Raw genomic sequence first — 27,653 nt, forward strand, 5'->3', positions numbered from 1 at the left:
CTCATATGCTTAGCTCAAGCCACATACTCAAGTCCTTTGCTTAACTGGGCTCATAACCTACTGAGCTAAGTGGGCCACTGAGGAGTTAAATTATTATTTTTTATAGATGGATGTGAAAGTGCCTTCTAAACTGTTAATACATATTTTAAGTACTTTAAAAACTGAAGAGTAGGAGGGGTTTTGTCTCATCATTCGGTGATGAAAAGGAAATAAATAGTTTGGGATCAATAAAGCCTAAATTCTTTCTCCTCCTCCTCTCTCTCCCCCCTCACCTTATTTAAGATACAACAAAGCCCATAGCCATGGTATCTCTTCAGTCACTGTCAATGAGCAAAGAATAGGAGATGTGTCCAGCTGTTGGGCCTCAACATTTTACTCTGTTAAAATACAGACATGACCTAAAATCCTTCGAGAAGACAGAATAGCTTCTCAACTGTACTAGATGTGATGATACAAAATGAAATATTGTGGGCTTTCTGGCTGAAAATATAGCAGCCAACACCACAGAGCAGCTGCTAGAAAACTGAGTGGGAAAGTGGTAAAATGTATTCTGAGTTAGCTGTGGTGTAGCATATAAATTGACTTTAAATAGGGAGGAAGGATTGAAGAACTTTCCCAGAGTGAATGATTTTGTAGATTGTTTAAATAAACTGCTGCCCAAATCATTAAAACTTTGAATGAAGCAAGTTACCCTGAAGAAAAATGTCAGGTGTAGAACTTGTTCCAGCTAACTCTTCAGCCTCTGAGGACTTTGTAAACTGTCCAGATATATTTATTAAAGACAATACTTTGAGGACAAAATAGATCCCCCCCTCACCCGACCCGAGTACACCAGAGTATTTTCTGAAGTAAATGTTTGAAGTTAGTGGTTTGTTGCCATCACAGTTATAAAGTAACTCTGGATTGCTTCTACATTTTTTTAAAAAACCCTTTGTTTTCAAGCCAATGGCATCAGAGGATAACTACTAGAGGGGAAAAAAGGAAAACTTAAACTTGCATCAGTAAATCGCAACAGTCATACTATGGGCATTGAAAGGAATTACTAGGACAGTGCTCCAAGCTGTTGTGGTACATGGCTACTATACTAACAGTTTTCATCTATATAGGGCATGTCATCCAAAGATGATGTAGCATTTTACCAAGGTGGCTAAGCATCGTCATTCCCAGGTGCACATTAGTTTTATGGATTGGTTGAAAATAAAGGCACTAGAATCTTGAACTCTTATTCAGAGTTAGGTGGAAGAAATGAAATCAAGGCAATTTAGTATTGGAAGGGATTTGGGGACAGCCAGGTGAATATCTGTTCTTTATTCCAACGAGGATCAAATGATGGTCCCTGCCCACAGCTGGCCAAAGGGGAACCGGATCCTCAACTTGGAGCCAGCGAATGGAGGAGTACTCATGTAGGCTTTTTGTGGTTGCTGCTGTATTATACCGGTTCATAAGCCCCTACATCCAATATTCAGTCTTTAGACACTGATTTTGGCTATTGGGTGGTATTCATGCTATGTGTCTGCTCTGACTCAAATTGACCGGCTATGGGCCTGCTGCTAAGACCACTGTCAAGCTATAAAAATCAGTGGAACTTTTGCCTCAGTAAGGGCTGAAATATTAGTTCCTAGGGCTCAGTTCTTCAAATATATTTAGGCACCTAACTTTCATCAATTTCAATGGGAGTTAGGTGCCTCAATACATTTGAAGATCTGGGCCAATGTGGGGTTTTGTTTTTTTTAAATGTGTGACAGCCCTGACATTCTAAAGTGCAGATGAATTACAAGATCTAACCTCCAGACTTTCAAGTATTTGCATTGTTGGATTAGCCACACAATTCCCATGAAAGCTGATAGGAGTCTGAATCACAATTCTTTGAAAATATAGGGGCTTGATGTTCAAAGATTCTGAAGGGGCCGATCATAGTCACAGGGTAGAGTGAGGAAGACTTCAGTGAACTAACTGTACCTCTTCCCAGTGCGATTATATGTAAGCAGAGTCAGGATGAGCTCCACCTTGACATCTGGTGGTGAGGTGTGGCAAGTTGTGGAAAAGAACTTCAGGGGCTGACCACATTTGCATAGGCACACCCACCACGCCTAGAATGAGGCCATAGCTGCCCAAATGGTCACTTTGGCTGCTGTGGGATCCCCAGTGTCTCTGTTATTGGGGCAGAAAGAATAAATTGTTATTACCCTGATTATGGGAATCAAGGACAGTGGAACTGCACTTGGCCTTTTGTTATGATGGAGGGACTCGCCATCAACTAAGTAGCACTCGCTAGGCAAGGGACATAGGTTCCAAAACTCTGTGAATTGAGAGAGGCTGGGAACAGGTATTAATACTTGGTGGTATGGGCCTCCTGGTGAGGGCATTACAAGCTAATTGCACTTCCTCCTCTCTCCACTGTGGAATATCAGAGCCAATTTTGATTCCATTGGTGCACCAGCACTGAGGCTCCCCTACTACAAGCTGAAATCACAAAACAACTAAATTTACTAAGAGCTGAAATCACTGAGTGTTGTGTTAAGTAGTGGGGGAGCCTAAAAATATATGGTGGAGCAGTTTGCGGGATGGCGAGCAGAGTGGCTGGTGGAGCAGAGCAGTTTGCAGGACAGCGAGCGGAGCGGAGCCATTCGTGAGACGGCGAGTGGAGCCGTGTGGTGTGGAGCGGAGCGGAGCCGAGCCCTGTGGAGCTGTGGGGTAGTCAGCTTCAGGTCATGTAAGGTGTTCCTTACCTCTTTCCCCCCCCCCCCCAGACTGGGGAGTAAAACTCTGCAGATAAACTTTTGGACTCTGGGGCTGCCCTGACCAGGGACAGAGACTTTTGGGTTGTTGAACTTTTGGGACTTTGGGTGATTTGGGGTTGCTGGACTCAAGAACCAAAGGGAAAGGGCATGCCCCAATTTGCTTGGGGTGGGTTTTTTGCTCATGGGTTGTGTTATGAATCCTGTTGGTGGTGTTTCCCCAACATAATGCCACATTGTTTCTCTCTGTTATTAAAAGGCTTTTTGTTACACTCAGACTATGTGCTTGCGAGAGGGGAAGTATTGCCTCTTGGAGGCGCCCAGCGGGGGTGGTATATATTTGTCCCAGGTCACTGGGTGGGCGCTCGAGCCAGTTTTGCACTGTGTTATTGGAATGGAACCCCTAGATACTGAAACCGGCCCTTGTTGCTGCCAACTCTGACAGGCAGAAAGGTTACATATAATAAGAGCTGTTTTTTCCTAGTGCTGTATGTTCCTAACTGCTGCAACTCTTAACTGTGTAATCGTTGTAAAGTGATTTGAGATAATCTGATAAAAAAAGATACTAAGTGCTATTTAAAAGTGCAAATTGTTATTATTAATAGAAGCCTTGGGTCTACAGGACTGAGTCTGGCACCCTTCATACACAGTAAATTTACTTAACAGTTGCAAGATCCAGTCATTTTTTAAAATTGCCATGTGAGTACTTACACAGTTGTGATATGAGCCACTTAGCTATGATGTCAACATTAGTACCTCTAACTTTTTTTTTGGGGGGGGTATCTTTTCTTTAGGGTTCAAAAAAGAACTTGATACATTCATGGAGGATAGGTACATCAATGGCTATTAGCCAGGATGAACAGGAATGGTGTCCCTAGCTTCTGTTGCCAGAAGCTGGGAATGAGCGAAAGAGAATGGATCACTTGATGATTACCCGTTCATTCCGTCTGGGGCACCTGGCAGTGACCACTGTCGAAAGACAGGATATTGGGCTAGATGGACCTTTGGTCTGACCCAGTGTGATGTTCCCCTGGTGTTATCTGGATCGGTGATCTGCTAGGTCACTCCAATCCTTGACTCTGGGACCCAGCCTTACCCTGCTCTGCTGTGAGACCCCTCACTCCTGGGCGGTTCATGCACAGCCTCTGGCATGTAAGCGTCTTCCAGTTACTTGCAACCGAATGACACTAGCCAGTATCTCTCATCCAAGACACAACCCTAGGAACCTCCATCTTGCAGTATCCAGTTATGCTCGCTGGATGCCACAAGCTTATATGAGTTAGTCAATTTAACAAAGAAATTGATATGTACCAAGCTTGTTATCCCAAAGGGAGTCTGACATGCTTCAAACCAAATGCACTTCTTTAGGTAGAACAAACAAACAGATTTATTCACTACAAAGATAGATTTTAAGTGATTATAAATCAAAGCATAACAAGTTGGATTTGGTCAAATGAAACAAAAGCAAAACACATTCTAAGCTGATCTTAACACTTCCAGTGCCCTTACAAACTTAGATGCTTTTCACCACAGGCTGGCTGCCCTTCAGCCAGGCTCTCCCTTTTCATCAGAGCTTCAGTCGGTTGGTGGTGATGTCTGTAGATGGAGGTGGAAGAGAGAGAAAGCATGGCAAACGTCTCTCCCTTTTATCATGTCCTTTCTTCCCTCTTGATTTTGCCCCCTCTCCCTTGCTTCAGAGTTAGGGGAGCATTACCTCATTACAGTCCCAAACTGACCAAAGGAAGGGGCGTGACTCACTCAAAAGTCCAACAGATCCTTTGTTGTTGCTTAGGCCAGTGTCCTTTGTTCCTGTGAGGCTGGGCTGGGTTTGTCCCATATGTGCCCTGATGAGGTCTGAACTGCCCCTCTGCTTCTGGGGCGTTTTTGCCTGGGCTTGCTTTAAGCCATGAGGACACATTTTCAGCCTCATAGCTATATATTGAAATTGCAACCTATAACATCACTATAACAATGCTCAGTACATCATGAGCCTTCTGAAGACGGATGACATGACAAACTTTGCATTAGATACCACACAGTCATATTACAATGATGAACATGGGGGTGTAAAGTGTTCTCATGAGGTACGGAACGTCACACCCAGTATGGCCATTCTTATGATACCAAAAGAACTCAGATGGAGACTTAAAACTCTGATATTACATTCAAAATGATGAAATACTCCCAGCAGTTCAGTGTTTGGGGGAGAAAACATATGAATGCATCGAAAGTGGTCTCAGAAGAATGGAGGATCTTGCATATGTCATGCCTCTGGACATAATGCAGTCAATCATGGGAAACTTCAGTGCTGTATTAAAATCCTTTTCTGTAAGGATGAATTGATCGATCAAGAACCATCTTTTACTCGTAACCAAACCAAACTTCTGATCAAGGTTTTAAAAAAAAAAGTGTTTATTTTTTGTTATTGTGACTCTGTACTTTTCTACTTACATATTTATATTGTGCTCATCACCTTTTAGTGTCTAAACACTTAGAGTGCTCCCAGATTAGATTAAACTGATTTTTAAAGGCACATTTATTTTATTTTTTTCCTTTATGCTGATAGTTTGAGGCAATGTTATTTAGGGTTCAATAACTTCATTTTCATACCAAATGTGTTTGTATTTTTAAAATTTAATTTTAACCTTGAATTCATGAGGGTGGGGGATTTGGGAGAATTATAACATCCTGTAATGTATTTTACCCGAACTTACTGATGTGTACTCAGCCATAACTCCATTTTAGCATAGCTGGGTTATTTTTGGTCTGGGAATTCACCCCCCCCCCTTTTTTTTAAAAATTAAAAATTCCATGCATAAAACTAAAGCTCAAAGAGAATGGCACCATGTGATATCTAATTGTCTGATAATATGAAGTTATCAACCTTAAATCTAACTTTGATGGCTAAATATACCAGTATTCTCTCACTGCCTTAGACTTCTCTGGAACAGTGCAGAGCAGCCAGAGTATACTGGCAAATTAGGCATGTTTACAGCTGCTTTGTTTCACCAAAGCAGTGAAAAGCAGCTAGTTCAAACACCTTGATTTCTCCCTCCCTCCTGCATTCCACATTCCCCTGGGTTGGCCGCACACCCATTTCTGCAATGTAGGTTCTCTCTTCGTCCTGGCCTCTGATAGATTTGGTGCCACAGATTGCTTTTGAAAAGTAGTATTTAGGATTAATGGTAGGTTGTGGGGCTTTTTGCCATTCATAGCTACAAGTTTGTCATCAGAGGCTAGTGCATAAAATCTTCCCTAGCAGAGAAACTCAAGGAATTGTCCCCCTTAAATATGGCCACAATCTCCCTTTGGTCCCAAAGACAGTGAACCCAGCAAAGATGGTGGCTACCTGTTGTATTAGGACACTCAATCCCAATGAGAACAAGATGTCTTTCTCAAAAGCCCACCTGAGAGCAGTCTGAAAACCACAGCTGTCATTTTGAAAGAGGGTGATTCCTGTGGAATTCTCTATAGAAGACCAATATTCTTCAGCCTCTGCTGAAGAAGAAACTTTCACTTTTGAAGAATAATGGGGAAAATTACCATTAAGCCTAAAAACAAACTCAATCTAGCCCATGTGTAAGATTTCAGTGAGCTTAATCTCTTTGGTAAATTTGAAGAACCTACCTCCTGTTAAAATCATTTGAGGGGAAAAAGAAGTCTGGCATGGGATGCTAAATTTCTTCAAGGAAATATTTTTAAATTGAACTCCAACCTAATTAAGAGATTTATTTGGAAACTCAGTGCTGAAAGATTAAGTACTGTAATTTAGAAGTAGCTGCACCTTGGCATTCTTACATAAAGAGGTTGAATCCCTGTTTTCAGTCCTAAACCCAACTTATCCTTGATTATGGATCCTCACTTAGTTCCTCCATAATTATTAACATTACAGTGGAGGCTAAAGGCACCAAGAGATAAGAGGCCCCCGTGTGCTAAGAGCTGTACAAACATTTAAGCATAGGAAGAGAGGTGAAATTACTTGGCCAATGACACAGAGCAGCTCAGTGGCTGAGCCAGGATTAGAACCCAAGGTTTCATGGCACCAGTGTAGTCTAGTGCCCCTGTCCTGAAGGATCTTTCCAGGATATAGTATAACAAGAAGGTTTTTCTTCATTTGATTTTTCTTCGTTCGAAGCTTTCGGTTTGATTCTCCCTTCCCAACCCATCTTACTCTGTTTTTTCCCCTCAGTGAAGTTGCTCATTTACACAGATATGATAGCAAAATTAGGCCCATTATTTTAAATGGGCCTCCCAGAAGGTGAAGAAATACCAAAAAATCACACACACACACACACAAAATCTTTCTCTATACAGGAAGCAGGATGTAGTCTTATTAAAATCCCACAACTGAATTCACTAAAAATATCCTAGCAAGGGGGAGTTTGTCTGACAGGCCAATTCTAGAAAAAGTCTATTGTCTAACTCATTAAGACACATTTTTGACAGGCTGGATCTTATTTAAGCTCAGTGTCTTATACACAAGCTAATAATTTAATTTTCTTCCAGTGAAATGAAATATGCTGGAGGGTGGGGGAACATCGCTGGAAAACATGAACCAAAAAAAAAAAAAAAAACCCTAGAAGTTCAGTGTTAAGTTGAAACAAGTTTGAGACAGCAGTCATTTTGTCTGAGATAAAAATATGTTCCAGGCTGAATAGATGTAAAGGGCCTCAGCCCAGGACCACATACTGTGTTTGTGTTTTACAGACTGTAAAAATCATGAACACTGCCGTTTCTGTGTGAGGGGGATGTAAAACAAAGTAGATTTTCAGCCTAGAACCACTTTCCTCTAACAGAAACAAAAAATCTTTATTTGCAATAAAAATGGTGAGAAGAAAACAGCAAACGATACAGCAGTGTAACAGGACAAAACTCACCATCCGGTGAGGTTAGATTCTGACACCCTTTCCACATTTGAAACAAATGGTTTAGAAATCTAAAATTCTCAATAGTCTCCAAGATAGTGAGGTTTTAGTAGGAGTTGCTGTGTATGTGCCGTAGGTAGATGGAGATGGAGTACACAGCCCATAGTAAAGATAAAATCCCAGCTCTTTTACATGCCCTGGCCATGTTGGGGTGGTGAAGGGTAAGACTTCAGAGATCCTTTTCATTCCCGACACATATTAATGCAGGAGCCTGGTTATGAAATACCTGGCAAGTGTCATATATCTAGGCGGCCCCATCACATTCCCGCAGCCCAGACTGAGCGTCACATATTCTGCTGGGCTACAGAAATGGCCCGTAATTGCTCCTGAGCAGGTATCCAAACTGCCCCTGCTGGAGGCAGGGAGCTGCTGGGAGGAGCAGGCAAATAGAGACAGCAGGGATAGGTTGGGGGGACCAAGTACATGCCCCAGGCTTTCCTAACCAGCAACCAATAAGTCCCCCATCTGGACACTCCCAGCCCCCTCAACTATCTGTCCCCTTCTCTCCTTAGCCACCACCTCCAGCTACCAAACAGCCTCTTCTCAACTGTCCTGCTGAACACCTCAAACCTACTTTTCCCCCCAAGCACCCCACTCAGCTGCTCCTTTACTCAACTTCTATCCTTAGCTATCCCCAGAAACCCTGCTTCCCTTAGGTGCCATCCTCTTTCTTCCACCACCCACTCACTCAGTTCTCCCATCTTCCGACCAGACACCCTCGCAAATCAAACTGCCCTGACTTTCTCCCCATGACAGTCCTACACCCGTCAGCTCCCACACAGCTGCCATATTCTGGACAGCTCCATATCCAACCCCCACCATTGCTTCAGGCAGAGCATATTGTCCTTAGGCTGGCGTTTTATACTCTGTTTATATTTGCATGTTGGAAAAATTATAGTTAGTCTGCATATTAACAAATATTTTGCATTAAAAACACAAAACTTGGTAGCTATGAATGAAGAGTATGAAATATGTTGCCCTAGATATCTCCCTTCCTTTGAGCCATCTTCACCCCCCTGCACCTGCTCCTCACCTCCAACACAGAATGCCTCATATTAGAATATCCAGAATTTGGTCCTAAATTTATTATGCAGATATAGTGGTGTTTATATATGGACACTGTGAATGCATAACTCTATATGGTTTAGGTCCTGGTTATCCCAGAAACAGCATCTCTCCTCATGCGCCATTCCAACAAATGAAATCTGCTACAGTGCTAGATTTATCCCATGTTTAAAAAAAAAAAAAAAGACACACAAGCATGCCTTAGTGTTAAGGTCACTTAAGTTGGTTTCCTTCCCATGCATTCACTACAAATCCAGGACCACTATCCTGACCAGCCTCAAAGCTTATTACTGCCACCCCACCTCAAAACACTTCCTCTCCACAGCAAACTCCCAATCCCTGCCACCATATAACCACAGTAGTGCTCATATTCAATTGATCAAATACATAAACTCAACTCCAGCCTCAGCAAAATTGTAATCTTACAGAGACTTTTACTCTAGAAGTGTGTCTATAATGTGTTATTGCTACTTATGAAAAGCCTTAGATTTGTAATGATGATAACTCATATCTTCTGAAGTGGGATCACTTCACCCTGCCCTACTAGAATGGAATCCCCTCTGGGGTAGAATGCAGTGTCTATCTGAGAGTGCACAGTAACATTACATAAAATTTAGTACATGAAATAGAGATACTGTATCCATCTAAAACTGCAGATAACTTGATTTGGAAGTGGGCTAGGAAATGGGGGGCTACCATTGCTGTAGAAAAAGAAAATTACCATTGGTACTTTAATGACCTCATGTGAATGGCATTTAAGCTCAGTGTTCATCCAAAAGGTAGCGGGCATGGGATTTGCTCTTCTGTTGGGGTGCTGATTCAGTAATGACTCAACAGGAAGGTTGCCCTCTACCTCCACAATGCTTCCTACAGCATCTTGAGTTTTCCATGAGGTCTTTGGTTCAAATAGTGTCCCACCCCAGCCCTGCCTCCCTTGTGAGAGAGAGTGTCTGTTTACTATTTACTCTTAGGAAAATGAGGAATATGGGTAGAGTGCCTAAAATCAGGAGCAGCTCTAACTCCATAAACATTATAGCCTGCAGATAAGCCACCAAAAAGATGTTTTACACTTCTAAAGTAGTTTTAAAAATTGCAACTCCTGCTATTGTTTTCAAGTTTAAAAAAATGGATTTGTTCAATTACAACACTTTTCTGGGGAAAATGGCAAATCAAATCATGTAATATAATGTATTACATCATAAATATCAAAAATTATACTGTTTCAATCACATCCCTGCTATAAATTTTAAGAATAATTATTCATCCCCTTTGCTGAGTAGGAGGAGAAGGTCTGACTGTCCTAGTGAAAAGTCAACAAAACCAACCACGCGTTCCAAGAGACTCTGTTCTAACTCTTCATGGACTTGAGCCATGAAGATGAGAACCTAAACATGGGTGTATTTGGAATCAGGGTTCTGGGTTAGGCCCATCACATAGGCCGTCCTAACCACAGTATTTAAATCTGAAACTGCATTTGAAGGTTTGCAAAGATCAGTAGTTACATCTGATTCAAATTTATGTTAATTTATAACTAATATCAGGTTGTCTGCTGCAATTGGGTTTGTACTCTATTTTTCCTATATGCCCTCAGTGAAACCAAGAAGGTTTCTTCTCATATTCCCATCTTTTAACCCTCCCACACCAAAAAAAGTGATCAGATTGTGGTCTGGATCTCCCAAAGGCAGAAAGGACTGGAATCTGACAATGCATGGGCACTCCCTCTCCTCAGGGACTCTCTCACCCTAGAAAGTGGGAAAGCAAAGTTCAGGCCTGAACCAGACAGCGCAGAGTCCTAGAAACCTGAGTCAGCTTCAGACTTGAGATTTTGGTGGAGACCTCTCCTTTATACCGATTTTAACATGTTAGTTGAGTTTTAAGTGGCTGTAGCAAGGTAGAGACTCACTGGTGCAGTCCCTCCTGCTGGTCATCTTGGGAATTAGCTCTTTCCCAGCTTCTAGAGCACCCTCTGCAGGCCGGTGTCTCATCTACCACTGTCCCCATGTCCCTCCCGGACCCTGATGCCCTTTTCCTCAGGGTTCTGCACCAGTAGTACCCCCACTCTGGGTCTCCCCTCCCAGGGGAACCCCCAACCCTCTAAACCCACCTTGCCTCAGTGGCTACTGCGAGTCATCATCTAGCCCTGCTCACTGGGGCAGACCGTAGTCTGTCATGGCCACTCATCATTGGCAAGGGGTTAGGACCAGCTGCCTTTGCCTATCCTCAGGCTGCCCCTCTGCAGCCCCAGGATTTTTTGGCCTTAAACAAGGCCTGCAGCCTGGGGGTTTACCAGACTGGAGCTCCCCAGCTCCCTTTATCCTTCTCCAGCCCTGCTCTACTTCAGATACCATCCTCTTAGGCAGCTAGCCCTTCCTACTCCAGGACTAGAGTGAGACTCTTCTAGCTTTTGGTCCACAGCTTCTTTTAAGGGCCAGCTGGGCCCTGATTAAGCCAACCACACCTGTGGTCAGCTACATAGTCAGCTTCCCCCAGCTGTTCTTAATCCCTTTTCCCAGCTACAGCTCTCTGCAGGGCTGCTTTTACTGTTGGTTCCCCCAGGCAGCCCTCTCCAGGGCCGGAGTGGGGTGACTACCCCGCTACAGTGGCACAATCAGTATTGTCAATATTCACTGGTAAGTACTAGGCACAGTAAAAACCCAACTTCTAGTTAAATAGAAAGGGGTTTGCCTGCATGAAATGGAAAGAGTTTCAATTTTTGGGGGTAAAAAGAAAATAAATGCTATTATGAACTACCAATTTGTCACATTTAAATATGATTAATTAGGACCATGGCCCTGTGTATATAGCAAGTAAGCAGCTGTGCAAATAGCCACGTTATTAGCCCTTGTCAGGTTGCATCAGTCTAAATGAAAATGTGGCCTTCTACTCCTGAGTCGCTCTGCCTGCTGTTGTGCCTTCTGATTCCCTTGTTTGTTCCCATGCCGTTGGCCATAAAAGGATAGAGTGGGAGTCAGCCAGAGGAAACTTTATCCAGACTGAGGACAGCAGCAAGGGCAAGAATCAATAGCCAACCTTTTCCAGACCTTCCACAGATCAGTGTGGATACAATGCTGTTTCCACTGACCTGGACTGGCTGGGTTACTATTCGGAGCAGCATGCCGTTGATAAACTGCTTCCCTCCTATGGGCCTTGAGAGCTCTGTCAGAGAGGAGACAGTAGGTAGAGCAGCAAGAGCTATGATGCTTGCAGTGAGGGGAGGCTGGAAGATGGCTGCTATTGTGTAGCTGCAAGGGACTCCACCAGTGGGGAAAAGGGTTCATTGCAGATCCACAGGTGTGGCAGATTGTGCCGCTTCCTCACTCGACACCCTGAAACCCCTCCCACCTCCTGGACAATTGCCAGGACACTCTGACACCGGCCAGCAACTTCTGGGCCTCTCTGCTGAAACGCTTTCCAGAATCTGAGCCATAAGAACTGGAGCGGGTTTCTACATGGAAGGGATTATCCAGCTTCAAGCCCCCATTTTAGCAAAGGACTGAAGCACGTGCTTAACTTGAAAGATGTGCTGGAGCCCATTGACTTCAGAAGAACTTAGAGCATATATTGAAGTGCTTTCCTGAGCAGGGATGCTTTCCTGAAAAGTGGCCTGAATGAATAGATCTCAAACTTAAATAAGTTCTAGTAGACTGGCTACCCATCTTCCACCTAACTATAGCTTTGAACTAAAAGCAGAGAAGTTCAGCTATCATGAAAGTGAGGCTGTTCTTACTGTTTGGGAAGCTGGGGTGTAAGAAAGTGAAAATGTGTATGCTTAACAAAAAAAAGCATACTGCATCCTTATGTCACATCTAACCACATTTTTTTTTAAATATAGAGAATAAAAAATTGCTACGGTTGGTCACTCATGTCTACAGTCTTACAAGTGAATTTTGAGTTATCCAGCCAAAAAATCACAAATTGAGTTGATTGGCTACAGCTCTCCTTCAGTATCTCAGACATCAGTGATAATTAGGGGCTAATAAGTCCTTCAGTATTATCCCACATGCATTCTAGTGTGGAAATATTGCTTAAATTATGAGTTAAATGACCTCAAGTGAGCCATTATATACATGCATAGTGGCAAGAAGATTCCTTTTTACTTTGCATTCTCAGCCCCTCAGTTACTGTTGCTTGGAGTGTAAAAATACCTGGAATTCCATGAGTTATCCAGTGAAGTCTGTACATTTTCTTTGCTGTACAACTGAATATCCCAGTTTTCTGCAGCTTGGTCCATTTTCTTTTTTAGTGGCTGGATATTTTGTTTTTCTCCTCATGTCTACTTCTTCCAGAGCAGGTTTTTGAATGATAGCATAATGTGAACTGTGGATCATCTGTCACTGTACTAAGGTGCTTTCATTTGTAGTTAATATGGAAATCACAGGCAGCATAATTTAGTTATGGTTTCTGTTTGCTGTAGGCAAGTTGCAGGGGATATAGCCATAACTGCATATTTCAGGGTTCATCACATGGTCCGAAGAGAGATGTGGGGGAAGCTTCGTAAACTCAGGACCAACTGGGGGCATCTGCAGTCCTCCCCTACCCAAATTCTGCCCATTCCCCTTGCACAGTGGAAGCATAGCAGAGCATTCTAGAGTAGACTGCCTTGTAGTTAGGGGCAGGAGTTGAGATGCTGAACACTTTTGACTGGTATTAATTTCAGTGGGAGTTGGTTTCTCTCAGCCTTTTCCTGGATTGATCCTCACTCAGTAGTGAAACCAAATCCAGATGTTTGGAACAGCTCTTCCCAATTACACTGTAAATATTTCAACTTATTGCCACCACTAGTTTTATAAAACTAATGCTATCATGCCAGTTTCACTGGCTTGGGGATCCTCGATCATAGAGTTCAGAGAAGCACTGAGTAGCAATATGGATTCCCATTTGTTTAGTGTTCTCTCTTGAGATCCCTTCCAGCCCTACATTTCTATGATTGTGTCTCCAGTTGTACAACTATGTAAACTGGAAGCAAAATGCAAGAATAATCCACCCATAATAAACTCCAAACACAATGTCTGTGTCTACCCTCGTGTACTTGTGCTAATATATCCAAGCAAGGCTACCAATCTTTCAACTCCTCTGGTAAAATTGGGAACGCTAGAGTAGACTGGGTTCTAGGCAATCACAGCACTGTGTTGTCTAACCCTCATCACAGCAAGTTTACGCAGTATGGTGATTAAAATTCTAGCAGCTGTCTGGAGTCCTGTCTATGCTGGCACAACTGCTGTTGATATGACCAGTGATAAGTGAAATGGTGGTTAGCAAAAGAGGGAAATTTTATACCACAAGCAAGATTACATTGTCGCATTCTGACCTCCCTTAAACTAGTTTTAGACCATTGTAGCTTCACGTACTGTGAATTACTTCTGACTTATGCCAGTGTAAGTAATCGGAACAAAATTCTCGGATTTATTATACCACCTCAAATGATAGGTGATTACCAGAGCTGAGCAAATAATTTATTTTTCAGTTCAGCAATTTTTCAAATGAAAACTGAATGTTTAAGTTTACAAAAGAAAAAATTGGGGGGGGGGAAAGGTTGTTTGAGCCAAACAAAACATTTTGAATGTCAGTTTGAATTGACATTTTCTATATGGACTGATTTGACATTTTCTAAAATTGTTTTCTGGGGTGTGTTGGAGGGTTTTTTTGGTTGGTTGGTTTTGAGCAAAATTATTTACCAGATTTGACCGAAATTCTCAAATGGTTCTGGTGCCCCAAAAATGCATATTTTGGTGAACTTACTGTTGGCCAAAATAATTTTGCCTAGCTGTAGTGATAACCACAAAAAAATTAACAGCAGATATTTCAGATTCAGACCAGTTACACTGGATTGACACTGCTGTACCTGAGAGAACAATCAGACTTGGAGTACGTGTAGAATTTTTCAATGTTTCTTGCCATTATTGTTTTTTGTTTAATTTGTTACTCTAAATGCGTCTCAATGAAACAAAATAACCTCAAACCTTACTGATTTATTTGCTAGCATTATTTTTCCTTACCTTTTTTTCAGTCTGTTTAATCTTTGCATAGACTGATTTATCTTCCCCACTTCCATTTTAATTCCTATATCTCATGGTTGGCTACCTTAGTAAAACATTTCCCCCTTTGGGATTTCATAGCCACTTGATTCAGAATTTCATTTTTATGAAAAACCTTTAAAACATCATGGATAATCAAATGAAATGATGAAATAGTCTCCTAAGGAAAAACATACTTCAATTTGTAAAATATTCCCTCCAGATGTCTTAGAAAATGTTCCCTCTCCTCATGCAATTCCCAATAGCAGTACAACATGCTTTGCATTTGTAGATCATTTCACTAAGTGATAGGCATTAGAACTCTTTAAAAACTCCATAATCTTTCATTTGCACTCTGTTTCACCTAAGGGATTTCTTTTGGGGACAGTTACCTTCAGAGATGGGGAGTGGATACAAATCTGTTTTCTACGCAAGGCTAAGTGCTGCTACATAGAGCCACATTTTCAAAGGCTGCCCTAGATATGCAAATCCGGTAGTTTTACATGCAAATAAGTAGACCGGGACTCACTTTATTTGTGAATATGACTGAGGGGTTGTTCTTGCATATGTTGCCAGTGCAGTTAAGGGAGTTCTTTTGAAAACCTGGCCCATAGACCTTAGCTGCATGGTTGGATGTATGAATGCAAGTGTTTTACATCTGATGCATGTCTTAGAATATAAACAGTTCAAATAAAGCAGCACATTATCGAGTGAGACCAAATTAAAACTCTAGGAACAAATGCTGAATCCATGTATTTGTATCTCAGACCTGTATATCAGGCAGAACACTGGCTCTGGACACTCCAGAATTTGGCAGTTTGAATTTTAGATGTCAAACTAACCTTTGCAAATATTGTAGAGTATTCAAAGTCAGTGACCAAGTCTGGCCCTTTATAGAATATCATTGATTTGACCTGTAAATTCAGACCCAAAACTCAGACTTGTTCCAATCTGGAGTTTTGGGTTCAGGCCCATCCTTGGCATGTAATAAGCCTGTTCATAAGCTAGGAAGTCAGAAACTACCAAATTAAAGTTCTCATTGTCTCGATGGCTGCGTACCCTGCAGACACTCTGGGAGCTGCAATGTGGCTATGTAATTCTGATTTTGGTCTAACACAGCTGCCAAGACCCATCTGCTGGACAGGGGCTCTGCCATCTCAAAGTGGCAGATAGCAATGTGCTGCGGATTCAGGCCCATTATGGATGAATAAAGTTTAAGCCTTACTTGGACATTTGCATATTTCAGTGGTTCCCAAACTTGTTCAGCCGCTTGTGCAGGGAAAGCCCCTGGCGGGCCAGGCCAGTTTATTTACCTGCCGCGTCCGCAGGTTCGGCCAATCGCGGCTCCCAGTGGCCACGGTTCGCTGCTTCAGGCCAATGGGAGCTGCTGGACGCGGTGCGGGCCGAGGGACGTACTGGCCGCCACTTCCAGCAGCTCCCATTGGCCTGGAGCAGCGAACTGCAGCCACTGAGAGCCGCGATTGGCCAAACCTGCAGACACGGCAGGTAAACAAACCGGCCCGGCCCACCAGGGGCTTTCCCTGCACAAGTGGCAGAACAAGTTTGGGAACCACTGGCATATTTAGTAATTTTAATGTAAAAAGTGAAATTTTGCAAGCTAGCAATACAATAACTTACCTATCCGTGTAAAAACCTGGCATGCTTTCAAATCAGTGACACAGATGGCCTGGGCCTGAGAGATCCTGAATGCCCTTATTTCCCACTGACTTGGGCCTATTACCTGTGCCATTGTCATAAGATACCATCTGTGGCACTGACCTGGTTGCATTATGTCCTAAAAAACTTACTGAAGCAGTGTATCCTGGTCACCTTTGGGTTTTTAAGGCAACTCTAAGTGTAATATACTTTTTCTTAAGGACTTTTCTAAAGGTAATATGTCCTGAATAAATAGAGACTGGTCTTGCAATTTAATAAGATGTAGCATATATAGTTTGTGTACTAACTGGGTTAAAGATACTCAGCTGGTGAAAATCCTCCTATCTCCGTTGACTTCATTGAAGCTAGACTGATTTTTCCCAGCTGAGGATCTGGTGTATGGTTCATGAGTGATTGGATTCCAACCTAGTGAGTACATAATATACGTTGTGTTTAAACAGCCTCCAAAGAGTGTGAGTTAGCTTAAGAAACTGCATTAGCTGTAGCCAGTCTCCTGGGGAAATGCTAGAAATTTCTCCCACTTATCTAATCCTGTGCAGAGCAATGCCTTACCATCTAAGGGCCTGACTTGCATTGGCGCTGAGCACCTACTGCTCCCGTGGACCTCAGCTGGTGGTCTGGGTTCTCAGCACCTCTGAAAATCAGGCCCTCACACCATGATACAAGCGAACAATTGAATTGTTCGTTTCATCTAGTACAGTAATTTGTCAACTGTAAAATGTAATATCAGCATTGAATATGGAAAGTGAAATAAATATTTTAAGGCTTTGAAGCTAGTTCTGTGAGGCTGAGCACCCTCAACTCCCCCAGGAACACACTGGGATTTGGGAATGTTCAGTACCTCTCAGCATTGGGCCCTAATGGTCCTGCACAGTGCTGAGCCACTTCTTCTACTGAAGTAAATGGGAATTGAAGGAGCTGAGTACCTCATAGGATCTGATCTTAAAAGGATAAAAGTGTAGAAGACCACTATGTTTAGAAGCATTTGTGGACACCCCCTAACAACCACCAATACCCCATGTATGAATGGGGTCCACACGTTCTCTCTAATCATAGAGAGTCATAGAAAGCAATTGGCACTGAAACAGATGTGTGTCTCCCAGAAAGGGCATTCACCAATGTAGTCAGAATATTTAATTTTTACATTCATGAGTGAGAATTCTCATGAAACCTCAGTGGAGGTTTTATGGTGTCTCAGCTCTGCAGTGGATCAAAGCAAGTAACAGACGGCAGAGAGAAAAGGTCCTAATCAATATCAACCTCCTCGGCTATCTCTATAAAAGAAAAACAACCCTACAGAAATACAAGTTTGCTGTGTCTGTGAGTGTATATATTAACCTGCGTACTATAGAGTTGTGAGTAATAGATCTAGCTGGGCAGGCATTGGCAGTAGTAGCTGAACATAGGATTTTTCTCTAGTGGGCAAGTACAACAGGGGAATTGAAACTGTATTGGTCACATCCCTAGTAGTGAAATGATGCATTTCTGTAGTGGTTCAGGTTTCAGAGGAACAGCCGTGTTAGTCTGTATTCGCAAAAAGAAAAGGAGTACTTGTGGCACCTTAGAGACTAACCAATTTATTTGAGCATGAGCTTTCGTGAGCTACAGCTCACTTCATCAGATGTTTACCGTGGAAACTGCAGCAGACTTTATATACACACAGAAATCATGAAACAATACCTCATAGTTTCATGATTTCTGTGTGTATATAAAGTCTGCTGCAGTTTCCACGGTAAACATCTGATGAAGTGAGCTGTAGCTCACGAAAGCTCATGCTCAAATAAATTGGTTAGTCTCTAAGGTGCCACAAGTACTCCTTTTCTTTTTGTAGTGGTTCAGCGGCAGGTTTCCTCCCCCTCCAGGTCCGTGGGAGGCTAGTCTGCCTCATTACGTCTCTGAACGTCGCTTATCGTGGGGAATTAACAGCACGGCAAGAGTCTCTAGCTTGGGCCAATAGTCAGGGGCCAATCAACAAACATAGTTAGATAGCCCAAGCCCTCAGGCATGGTGGGGCAATGAGTCTAGAGCTCAGGCCTGCTTCAGGGCTGAGCAGCAAACACAGTTAGATAGCCCAGGCCCTCAGGCAGGGCGGGGCAACAAAGGTCAATGAATCATAGAATATCAGGGTTGGAAGAGACCTCAGGAGGTCATCTAGTCCAATCCCCTGCTCAAAGCAAGACCAGCACCAACTATAAACAGGCCTGTGTTCAGGGCCGAGCAGCAGATACAATTAAGTAGCCCAGGCCCTCAGTCAGGATGGGGCAACAGGAGTCTAGGGGTTCGGGCATTCTAGCTCTGACAGATGGCTGACAAACACTGGCTCCTTTGCCTGGAGAGGGGGAGACTGGCACTCCAGGGTTTGGGTGGGATGGAGGGGGCAGGCCCACCCGCTCCACTGTGCCCCAGCCCAAGGCTCTAACAGTGCCAGCGGGATTTGCCACTGGGTCAGTGGGGATCCTGCCCACAACACGCTGACATATGCTCAGGCAGTGCTGAAGCCAGACAAGGCCACTTCCTAACTCCCCCTTGGGTTGTACCTGTGTCTGTACAGAGTTGTCCAGATCATCTGGGTAGAAGGCCTGTGGTAGTGCTGGCAGCTCCTCTGTGGTCAGGTCAGCGTACGGCTCTGGCCAGTCCTCAGGCTGGCAGCAGTCTCGCAGCTCGGGAGCAAGCAGGAGGCATCTGGCTCCTCCAGCAGCTGCAGCCCAACTAAGCTTTCAGACCTGCCTGTTATATTTCCTGTCCCATCCACAGACTTCCAGTGGGAAGGTTGAGCATGGCCTGGCTCTGCCCACCAAGTTTCAGTGTGGGGTTCCTCCCTCTCCAGGTCCATGGGAGGCCATTCCGCCTCACTACAATTTCCTATGCTCTTGGGTTTCTGAGTGTATATCAAGACTGCCCCGAGTGCTCCCTTTGGTTGTGGAGTTCATATAAAAACAAATTGTAAATAAATAATACTATTAGTTACACACATGCATCATAGCGTAGGGATGCAGATGCGTATGTGCACGTGCCCACATCCTCTCACACGTTTCCCTCACTGTTTTGCTTTGGCTAGATCTACCACCTTTCAAGAGTTGACTTATTTCAGGTAGTGCCCCCTATCTGTGAATGTACAATCTTCAGTAGATAAATTGACACACACCCTCTCTTCCTAAGCAGATCATGTTTAGTGACAGGTGTGTTATGGGGGAATTGTGGCCTGCAGATCTGGGCATGGAGGGAGCCCCCATGCACAGATTTACCTCTCTTCCATTAAGAAAGGGGTGAATAGGGCAGCTTAAGACAAGGGAGACAGAGGCCCCTGTCAGGGACTCCGGCCAAAGCCACTAGGTTCACTGTATGAGGTAGCTTGAGAGAAGCACAACACCCCTGGTATTTCTGAGTGAAGGTGTATATATAATTCTAGATCAGCCCTACACACAAGATACCAGTTTCTATCAGACATGCCAAACCTGCGGGGAAAAAAATGGAGAAATTGGGCTAGTTTTTGGTTCAGTTGGCTTGAGAGTTGCTTGTTGGCTAGTTTTTGGCTTGAAGCTTCTTTTTTTTTTGATCAGCTCCCAGCAAGGAAAGGCAAGCGGGGCAAGGGGGGGGGGAAAGAGAGTCAGCGGTGCACAGGGGTCCCAGACTGCATGCCACGGGGATCTAGTCACGGAGTGTTGGTTCTTAGGGATTGGCTTGTTTTGAAATGGGATTAGCTTAATTTTTGGCTCATTGTGAAAGTTAGGGTGCTTATTTACCATGTGACAGCTAGTAACTGTGGTTTCTATATATGGACTTTGGATGCAGTACATTCATCTCTACAGAGCTCTCTGAATGTTTTGTCACACTGACACCTGCCAACAAACATACTTGCTTAATGGCATACTTTTTGCATAGACTTCGCTATAGTTAAGGAAAACTGTCAGTTAGTTTTGACTTGAAGTGAGATGACTGAACTCTGGTCAGTTACCTAGGTGTAAGTTTGGGAGAGCAGAATGTACCCAGGTTTTGTATTTAAAGAGTTTGCATAATTGCAAAAAAACAAGTTGAAGTAGTATTTGTAGGCATTTAAACTTCTCCCTGCATGCCAACCAGCGTGGTGTGCAAGATCCAAACTCACTTACCTATTCTTGTGTTTGAAGCAGAGTGAAATATAAATAGCAAACAATCAGCATGAGGCATGACAAGTGACTTTTAATAATTTATTATCATACAACTTCCTCTAATAAACAAATGCTTTATTAAGATAGGGTTTTTTTTAAATCCACAACTGGGTGGGGGGTAGATTTTCCAAGAGAAAACATAAGGTCAAAGTCTAACTGTGTGAGTCTTGTAAGGCTCTAAAAGGTGCTCTCAACCCCTATTAATCTATAAGAAGGAAAGGCTAAGGATAAGATGCAGTAGGTATTTCCAGCAGGCTGGGATTTTTGTGTCTTCACTATTGCTGAACTAGTCTCTTTGCTGTCTCTCCAAAACCTGGTGACTTGTGCAGCTGGTGGGATGGGGGAGGACTGCTCTCCCAGTAGGAAATGTTCCAGATAGATGAGCTGAAGGTCAGGTCTACACGACAAATTTATATCAGTATAATCCATACCCATGTGCGACAGTTATACCAACCTAACCCTCCACGTGGGCAACACTATGTTGGCTATCATCTCTCACGTAGGCAGATTAACTACACCAATGGGAGAGCTCAATCCCATTGGCATAGGAGTATCTTCACTTAAGCACTACAGCAGTGCTGATGCAGCATTTAAAGTGTAGATATGCCCTAAATCTAACAATGCCTTGTGTTAGGAGAGGAGAGAAAACAAAGTTTGTCACGTTTAGCCTCCTTTTCCCTACTGTGACTAGTGCTGAAGGAAGGTCTTTAGACATCTCTGCTGTACCCTTAATCACACTGTCAAATGCCATAGAGATTGCCATATGGTTTCAAAACATTTCCAGTGTCTACATCTCATCATTCATGGAAGCTAGAGGGATCTCTCTTCCCACTCAGCAGTATATACAGCAGATTGATCATTCTAGCATCTGAGCACAAACTGAGATGCAACCAATCCCCTGAAGTATCTTACAGATTCCGTTAGATGTGATTATTGCCCAAAGATAAAATAGGAAGGGACCTAGGCTCTCAAAGTGCGTCCACCACCCTCCCTCAGCGCAGCAGGCCTCCCAGGGAATAGCTAGCCTGTTGTATGGAAAAGAGAGAGTACGGGCACCCTCCCATCCTCGCTATATTCCCTTTGGATATTTAAGGTCTCAATCTTCCAGTGCACGATGGGTGTGGGAGGCTTTCATGGGATCCAAGAAGGAAAGGCTAAGTCACTGAGTCACTGTTCCCTGCATGCTCTGCCACCCTTTCACTATATTCGTGTGTTCTACCCTCTGAAGGCAGAACTGGCGGGGAGCAATGGGTTAGTAATAGTACTGTCACTGTGGTCGGTGTAGTACCTTTAAAACAGAGCAGAAAAGACAGATGAATGGTGCTGCATTTGGAGCCCCACCTTGTGTTCTCCTTCCCTTGTTTATATGTCAACTTGTTCCCTTCCTAGAGTTGTTGAGTTCATGCTTTCTAAAATGAGAGGCTAGCAGATGAAATCAAAATCACTGTCTTGACTTCTCACCATAAAAGTTGTTCAATCATTCATACAACCTGACACACTTCCCAAAATAAGTCAACTGGCCAATCCTCCAAGGTGATGTCCAGCCTCTTCTTCTCTGAAGATCAATAGCAATGGCCCAGCATCTTGCAGGGGAGGACTCAGAGTAAGGGCCTCATCCTCCTGAAAGTGGAAGTGATCACATGTCTTCTCTGGCTATAAGAGAAACCACTGGTTATTGTCCCTAGTGTTGTTCCCATGTGTCACGGGTTTCACTATTAATTATATTGCAGAAGCATCTAAGAAATCCAGATCTCCATTGTGTTAGGAGCTATAAAAATACAGGACAAAAAGAGGGTCCCTGCCCCAAAAAGCTTACAAGGTAAGCATAAGACAACAGGTGGGTACAGACAGACAGGATCACGAGATAACAGCTAAGGCTTAATTTAACCATTACTTTAAGGTTTTTCTGTTTCCTGGGCTAGTAGCTTTGTAATCACTGGAGTTCCTACTCCAATTCTGAACTACCCACTCATCAAACCAAAGAAAGTCATGCTTTCTGGGTTTTGGTTTATTAATAAAAAATGTTAATCCCAAAATACTACTGGAAGCTCCAGCCTAAGCTTTCCCTTCAGGTTTTGCAGCTCCTAGGGTTTGTTCCCCCAAGATCTGCTTGTCCTAAACCCTAGGTTTTTCCCCCCATCTCTATGAAGGATGCTCCCACCTCATTTATATCCACGTGTGATAGCATGCCAACTGTGCTAGTGTGTCAGCAGAACCTACTTAACACTTTCCCTGCAGGATCAAAAACTACTAACAGGCACTGGTATTTAAGGAGAATACTGCCAGCTTGTTACATGCTTATATTTATCTACAATAGTTCCTCCAGGCAGAGTCATTAAGTAGGTTGATCATAGGTGATGCCCAAGATTTGTGATCTCAGAGGCCTTGGATAATCTCTGACTTGAACCTTCACTTCATCTCTGCAGAGTAATTAAAGAAGTGAATGCAGATAATGATGTACAAGTAAATATAGTATCTAAATACTTATCTAGGATTTTGTCGCAGCTTGAAATACATAACTAGCCTGCTGCTTCCAGTTCTTAGCTGCACTATCATTTTATTTAGCTGTTTGTTAATCTCCTATGCTATTTACAGACACTTGGGTACTACAGCTCAGCTTCCAATGTGGTTCTGCTTATTATCATATTAAAGCAGGACAGTCACAAACTGATTTCTTATATCACAACTCTAGTAAAGCTGTGAACATCTAAGGCTATTACCATAATAATCAAAGATCAACATTTTCAACCATGGATTCTTAAAGTCAGATACATATCCGTACTTAGACACCTAAATATGGGGCTACTGAAACTGAGCACCTGCAACTTGTTCTTAAAGTTAGTGAGTTGTGGGTGCTTAACAACTTTTGTTAATCAGGTACTAAACTTTAGGAACTTCAGTTTGAAAATTTCACCTCAGAGTGTTTTAAAATAAGGGGCTGACAGTGAAAAGCAATTTGAAAATAAGGGGTCAGAGCTGTGATCGGCACTTGAGAAACAAGCATGAGCCCTGAACAAAAATTCATTATGTTCTGAATTAAGAGAAAATGAGCCTGGCAGTTATGCAATAAAAGTTGAGCACCCTAGATTAGTAGAGGGTTTGTTTTGTTAGTCTTTCCCATGTAACTCTCCTGTTAAGTGAGCATTCATAATGGAAAGAGTCTAGAGTATCCTATTGTTTCCGGTCATGCCACACCATCTCTTTACATTGGTCTCTATTCACAGGTTCACCCAGCTGAGTGACTAACAAAAACAATAGGTAAAATATATTGTGTACAGCAGAACCAATGTATATGTGTTGGCAAACAACTACTATAAGCCTAGCTTGACTTCTTAAGCAAAACTATTAATTACATGTTATTGTGCTGTACATTGATGAATTCCTTTGTGGTAGAAGGATTGTGCACATTTCACTTGCTATTAAAGCCTTTTCTCTTTGATGGTGGTAATTAAAAAACAAAGACAAACTATAACTGTCAGAACTGAGGGTTGTTTTTTTTTTCCTGAGAAGACATAATTTATAAATTAGAAGCAGTATGTCTAAGCTAAGAATAAGCTGGCAGGTGGTCTTCTGAACGATGGTATGAATTTTGTCAAGTACGAGATGAAAAACATCATTTCCCCAGCATAATGAGTGTTTTTCCAGTTTCTTCACATCACTCAGAGCCTGATCCTGCAATCTTTATTCACTTGTGAGTAATCTTTACTCACTGGAGTCAGTAAGACTGCTCCTGTGAATAAATGTGAACCAAAGGCTTAGTCTCCGAAATCTTTAAGACTAAACCTAAACCCATTTTGGCTGCAGCAGTTAGCCAGAATTCAGGCCCTGGAAGAGATATTTCCATTAGGATGAGAAATCAATTATGTGGGCCAGGCCTATTCTAGGTATAAACTTGTTTATTTACAAAAAAATGTACTTAAAGTCCTGTTTGCCTGAACACAGTGTAAACAAAAAGAAGCAGGCAGTGTCCTTGCTCAGAAATCCCCATGTTTGTCCCTCCAATGAGCTCTATACTACTGAAATTCTGTGTCTCTGCTTCCTCTCAGGGTCACTACCCATCCTGGCTGTCTGCCTCTGACACACTCAGGCTACATCTACACATTTGTGAGTGTACATGATTGCACATGGGCTGTTGTGCCATAACCCTCCTATTGTCCACATCTGTAGCCCTGAAAGACAGTGTAGTGTGGGGAAGCTAGCGTGAGGGGTGTGAGTATTGTGACAACGTTCCTCCTCTGCTTTGGTGGGTCCTGTGCTTATTGGCAGATTTGCGCACCTCAGAGATTCACAGCAGCCCTCAGTTTGGCCACTTTTGCTAGTGGCTCAAACCTGCCATTCACTCAGCTAACCTCATCACTGGCCAGCATAGGGAAAAGGAAGAACAATCCCCACAGTCTCTGCTGATCCACCTAGTGGATCAGGGGACAGGCCAGGGACCTCCTCTGTGGGGACCTACAGTCCGGTCAACTCCTCTTATTTACAATATGGGGGAGGGGGATGGAGGAATGGCCCACCCTCTACTCTGGATTCCAGCCCAGGGCCCTGTGGATCACACCTGTCTACAGGGTTTCTTGTAACAGCTGTGTGACAGCTACAACTCCCTGGGCTACTTCTCCACAGTCTCCTCCCAACACCTTCTTTATCCTCACCACAGGACCTTCTTCCTGATGCCAGACAGCATTTGTACTCCTCAGTCCTCCAGCAGCACACCCTCTCACTCTCAGCTCCTTGCATGCCCCTCATTGACTGAAGTGAGGTCCTTTTTAAACCAGGTGCCCTGATTAGCCTGCCTGTCTTAATTGATTCTAGCAGCTTCTTAATTGGCTCCAGGTGTTGTAATTAGCCTGCCTGCCTTAATTGGTTCCAGCAAGTTCCTGATTGTTCTGGAACTGCCCCGTTACCTTTCCCAGGAAAAAGGGACCTGCTTAATCTGGGGCTAATATATCTGCCTTCTGTCACTCTCCTGTAGCCATCTGGCCTGACCCTGTCACAGTATGTACATGACCCCATATCTATTTCATAGTGAAATGTGGACAGGAACAAGGGGTGTATATTGTGTTACATGCATCGATAGTCCTCCAGGGCCATCCCCATAATGCACTGAACCCTTTGCTGACTGACCCTTACCCTAAGTTATAAAGGTTCCCGCCCCACACACACACACACACCATTGCCAGTGGTAGTAGAGACCTGAACTGAGCATTGAAGATCAGTTCTTCCTTGAACTGTATTGATGAGCACCAGCAATCATGGATCATGTTCCAAGAGCTGCCTCCTGGTCTGTAGAGCACACCTGGGTGCTGATCAGTATGTGGCCCGAGTGCACTGTCCTCCATGACTTCACCCATACCAGAAGGAACATACCCGTATAGCAGGAGATTGCATGGAAGGTGGAGGAGGCAAGCACTCACTGGACTCCATCCCATCTCAGGATGCTATTCTGAAGGGTGAACAACTCTACCAATCACTCCAGCAGGAGAAGTAGGTAGACTGAGTGCTCTCAAGGGCTGTGCGTACTGAGTCTGAAATGACTCATGACCTCCTCCTCAAACCCGCTGGCCTCCTCATACGGTGGGACACCAATGAGGAGCAGGGTGAGGAGGCCACTGGAACCTTGGAGGAAGTCCCAGAGGAAGCCCTGGGAGATCCGGAAGAAGAGGAGTACATTATTCTGTACTTCTACCTGATGGGCGTTGTTGAGGACAGCCCCCTAAGGAGCCTGAAGATGACACTGAGCCAGAAACAGATTCCAAAGCCATTAAGTTACAATAGTCCCACACACTCCCTGGAAATATCCCCTCTTGCTCCAATAGTATATGCCTCAAGCTGGCTCCCCACCACACCACATGGTCCCTGAGTAAGATAAAGCTGTAAAGCAGTTATTTAATTGAAGTCCCATGAACCATGGTAAAGCATTTATCAGAAACTATAATGAGCAGTCATTGTGCCACTGTGTCTGTGCATTTCTTGGCCAGCATTCTGAACAGTACTAGTCTGTGGACCAGTGGAGGAAGGATGGTGGAAGGAAGGGAGAGGCACATTCTGAAAGGGCTAACCTATGGAGCCTATGCCAGCATAGTCCCCTAGTGTAAACGCAGCGTACACTGATAGAAGAAGTTTCTCTGCAATGTAGGAGCACCTCCTCCCTGAATGACATTAGCTGTGCTGAGAAAAGCACTCTTCTGTCAGAGCAGCTGCATCTACACTAAGGGTTTTGTTGGTGTGTGTCAATCAGTGGTGTGTTTTTCACACCCTTGACCAACATAGCAAAGCAATAAGTTTTAGGTGCAGACCTAGCCACAGTCTGCAACTGATATTTTAGCCCCTGAACTTCAACGAGGGAAACCCCTCTTAATTTTTCTAGGTTTTGCTCTGGTTTGCTATACAGCCTATACGTTGGGCAGTCACCATCTTTGTTTGCAGCTACATAAAGTTTTTACTATGTAGAGAGACTTGAAAGCCTCCAAGAGTGCTTGTCCCACCGATTGGTTTTAACAAGGTGTGGTGTTTAGATTTTGCTTGTAATTATTAGAATTGGGAGCACTGGCTGTTGGGAGTCTGAAAGGACAGGAAACAGGAAGGAGAGGGGAGGAGTTGAAGAGGCTGAGGGAGAGCTACTGAGGGTACAGCAGCAGCAGTTTGGAAAAGAAGTTTCCACTTTAAAAAATAAAGTCCTGTTGAAGTTTGCTAGTACCTTGCCTGGCTACTACAACACAAGGTCAGTGTTCTGCAGGTGGCAGCCCATAAAGCACTATTCATTCTATGAAATCTGGTTGGTTTAGGTGTATGATGTAATCTAGTACTGCAGGTGATCTCTCCAAAAAAGAGTGTATCATTGTTAAAGTTATTCACAAAAGGCATAATCCAATGATTTAAAGACTTCCACTGATGAGCGTTGTGCCCTGAATTCAGAAAATTGGGTGTCCTTAAAAGTGGGCGTGAAGTAGTTTAAATTTACTGCGTTGTTTAGCATTTCCCATTCTAAAGTACAGTGGAAACGTTCCCTGAGCAAGTATTACTTATTTTTGTCAACAGCCACGGTTTAGCCAGATATACCACTGTGCTTGAAAGAAGTCTCAGTTTCAT

Source organism: Lepidochelys kempii, chromosome 10 (assembly GCF_965140265.1).
Source record: "Lepidochelys kempii isolate rLepKem1 chromosome 10, rLepKem1.hap2, whole genome shotgun sequence".
Lineage (NCBI taxonomy): Eukaryota > Metazoa > Chordata > Testudines > Cheloniidae > Lepidochelys > Lepidochelys kempii.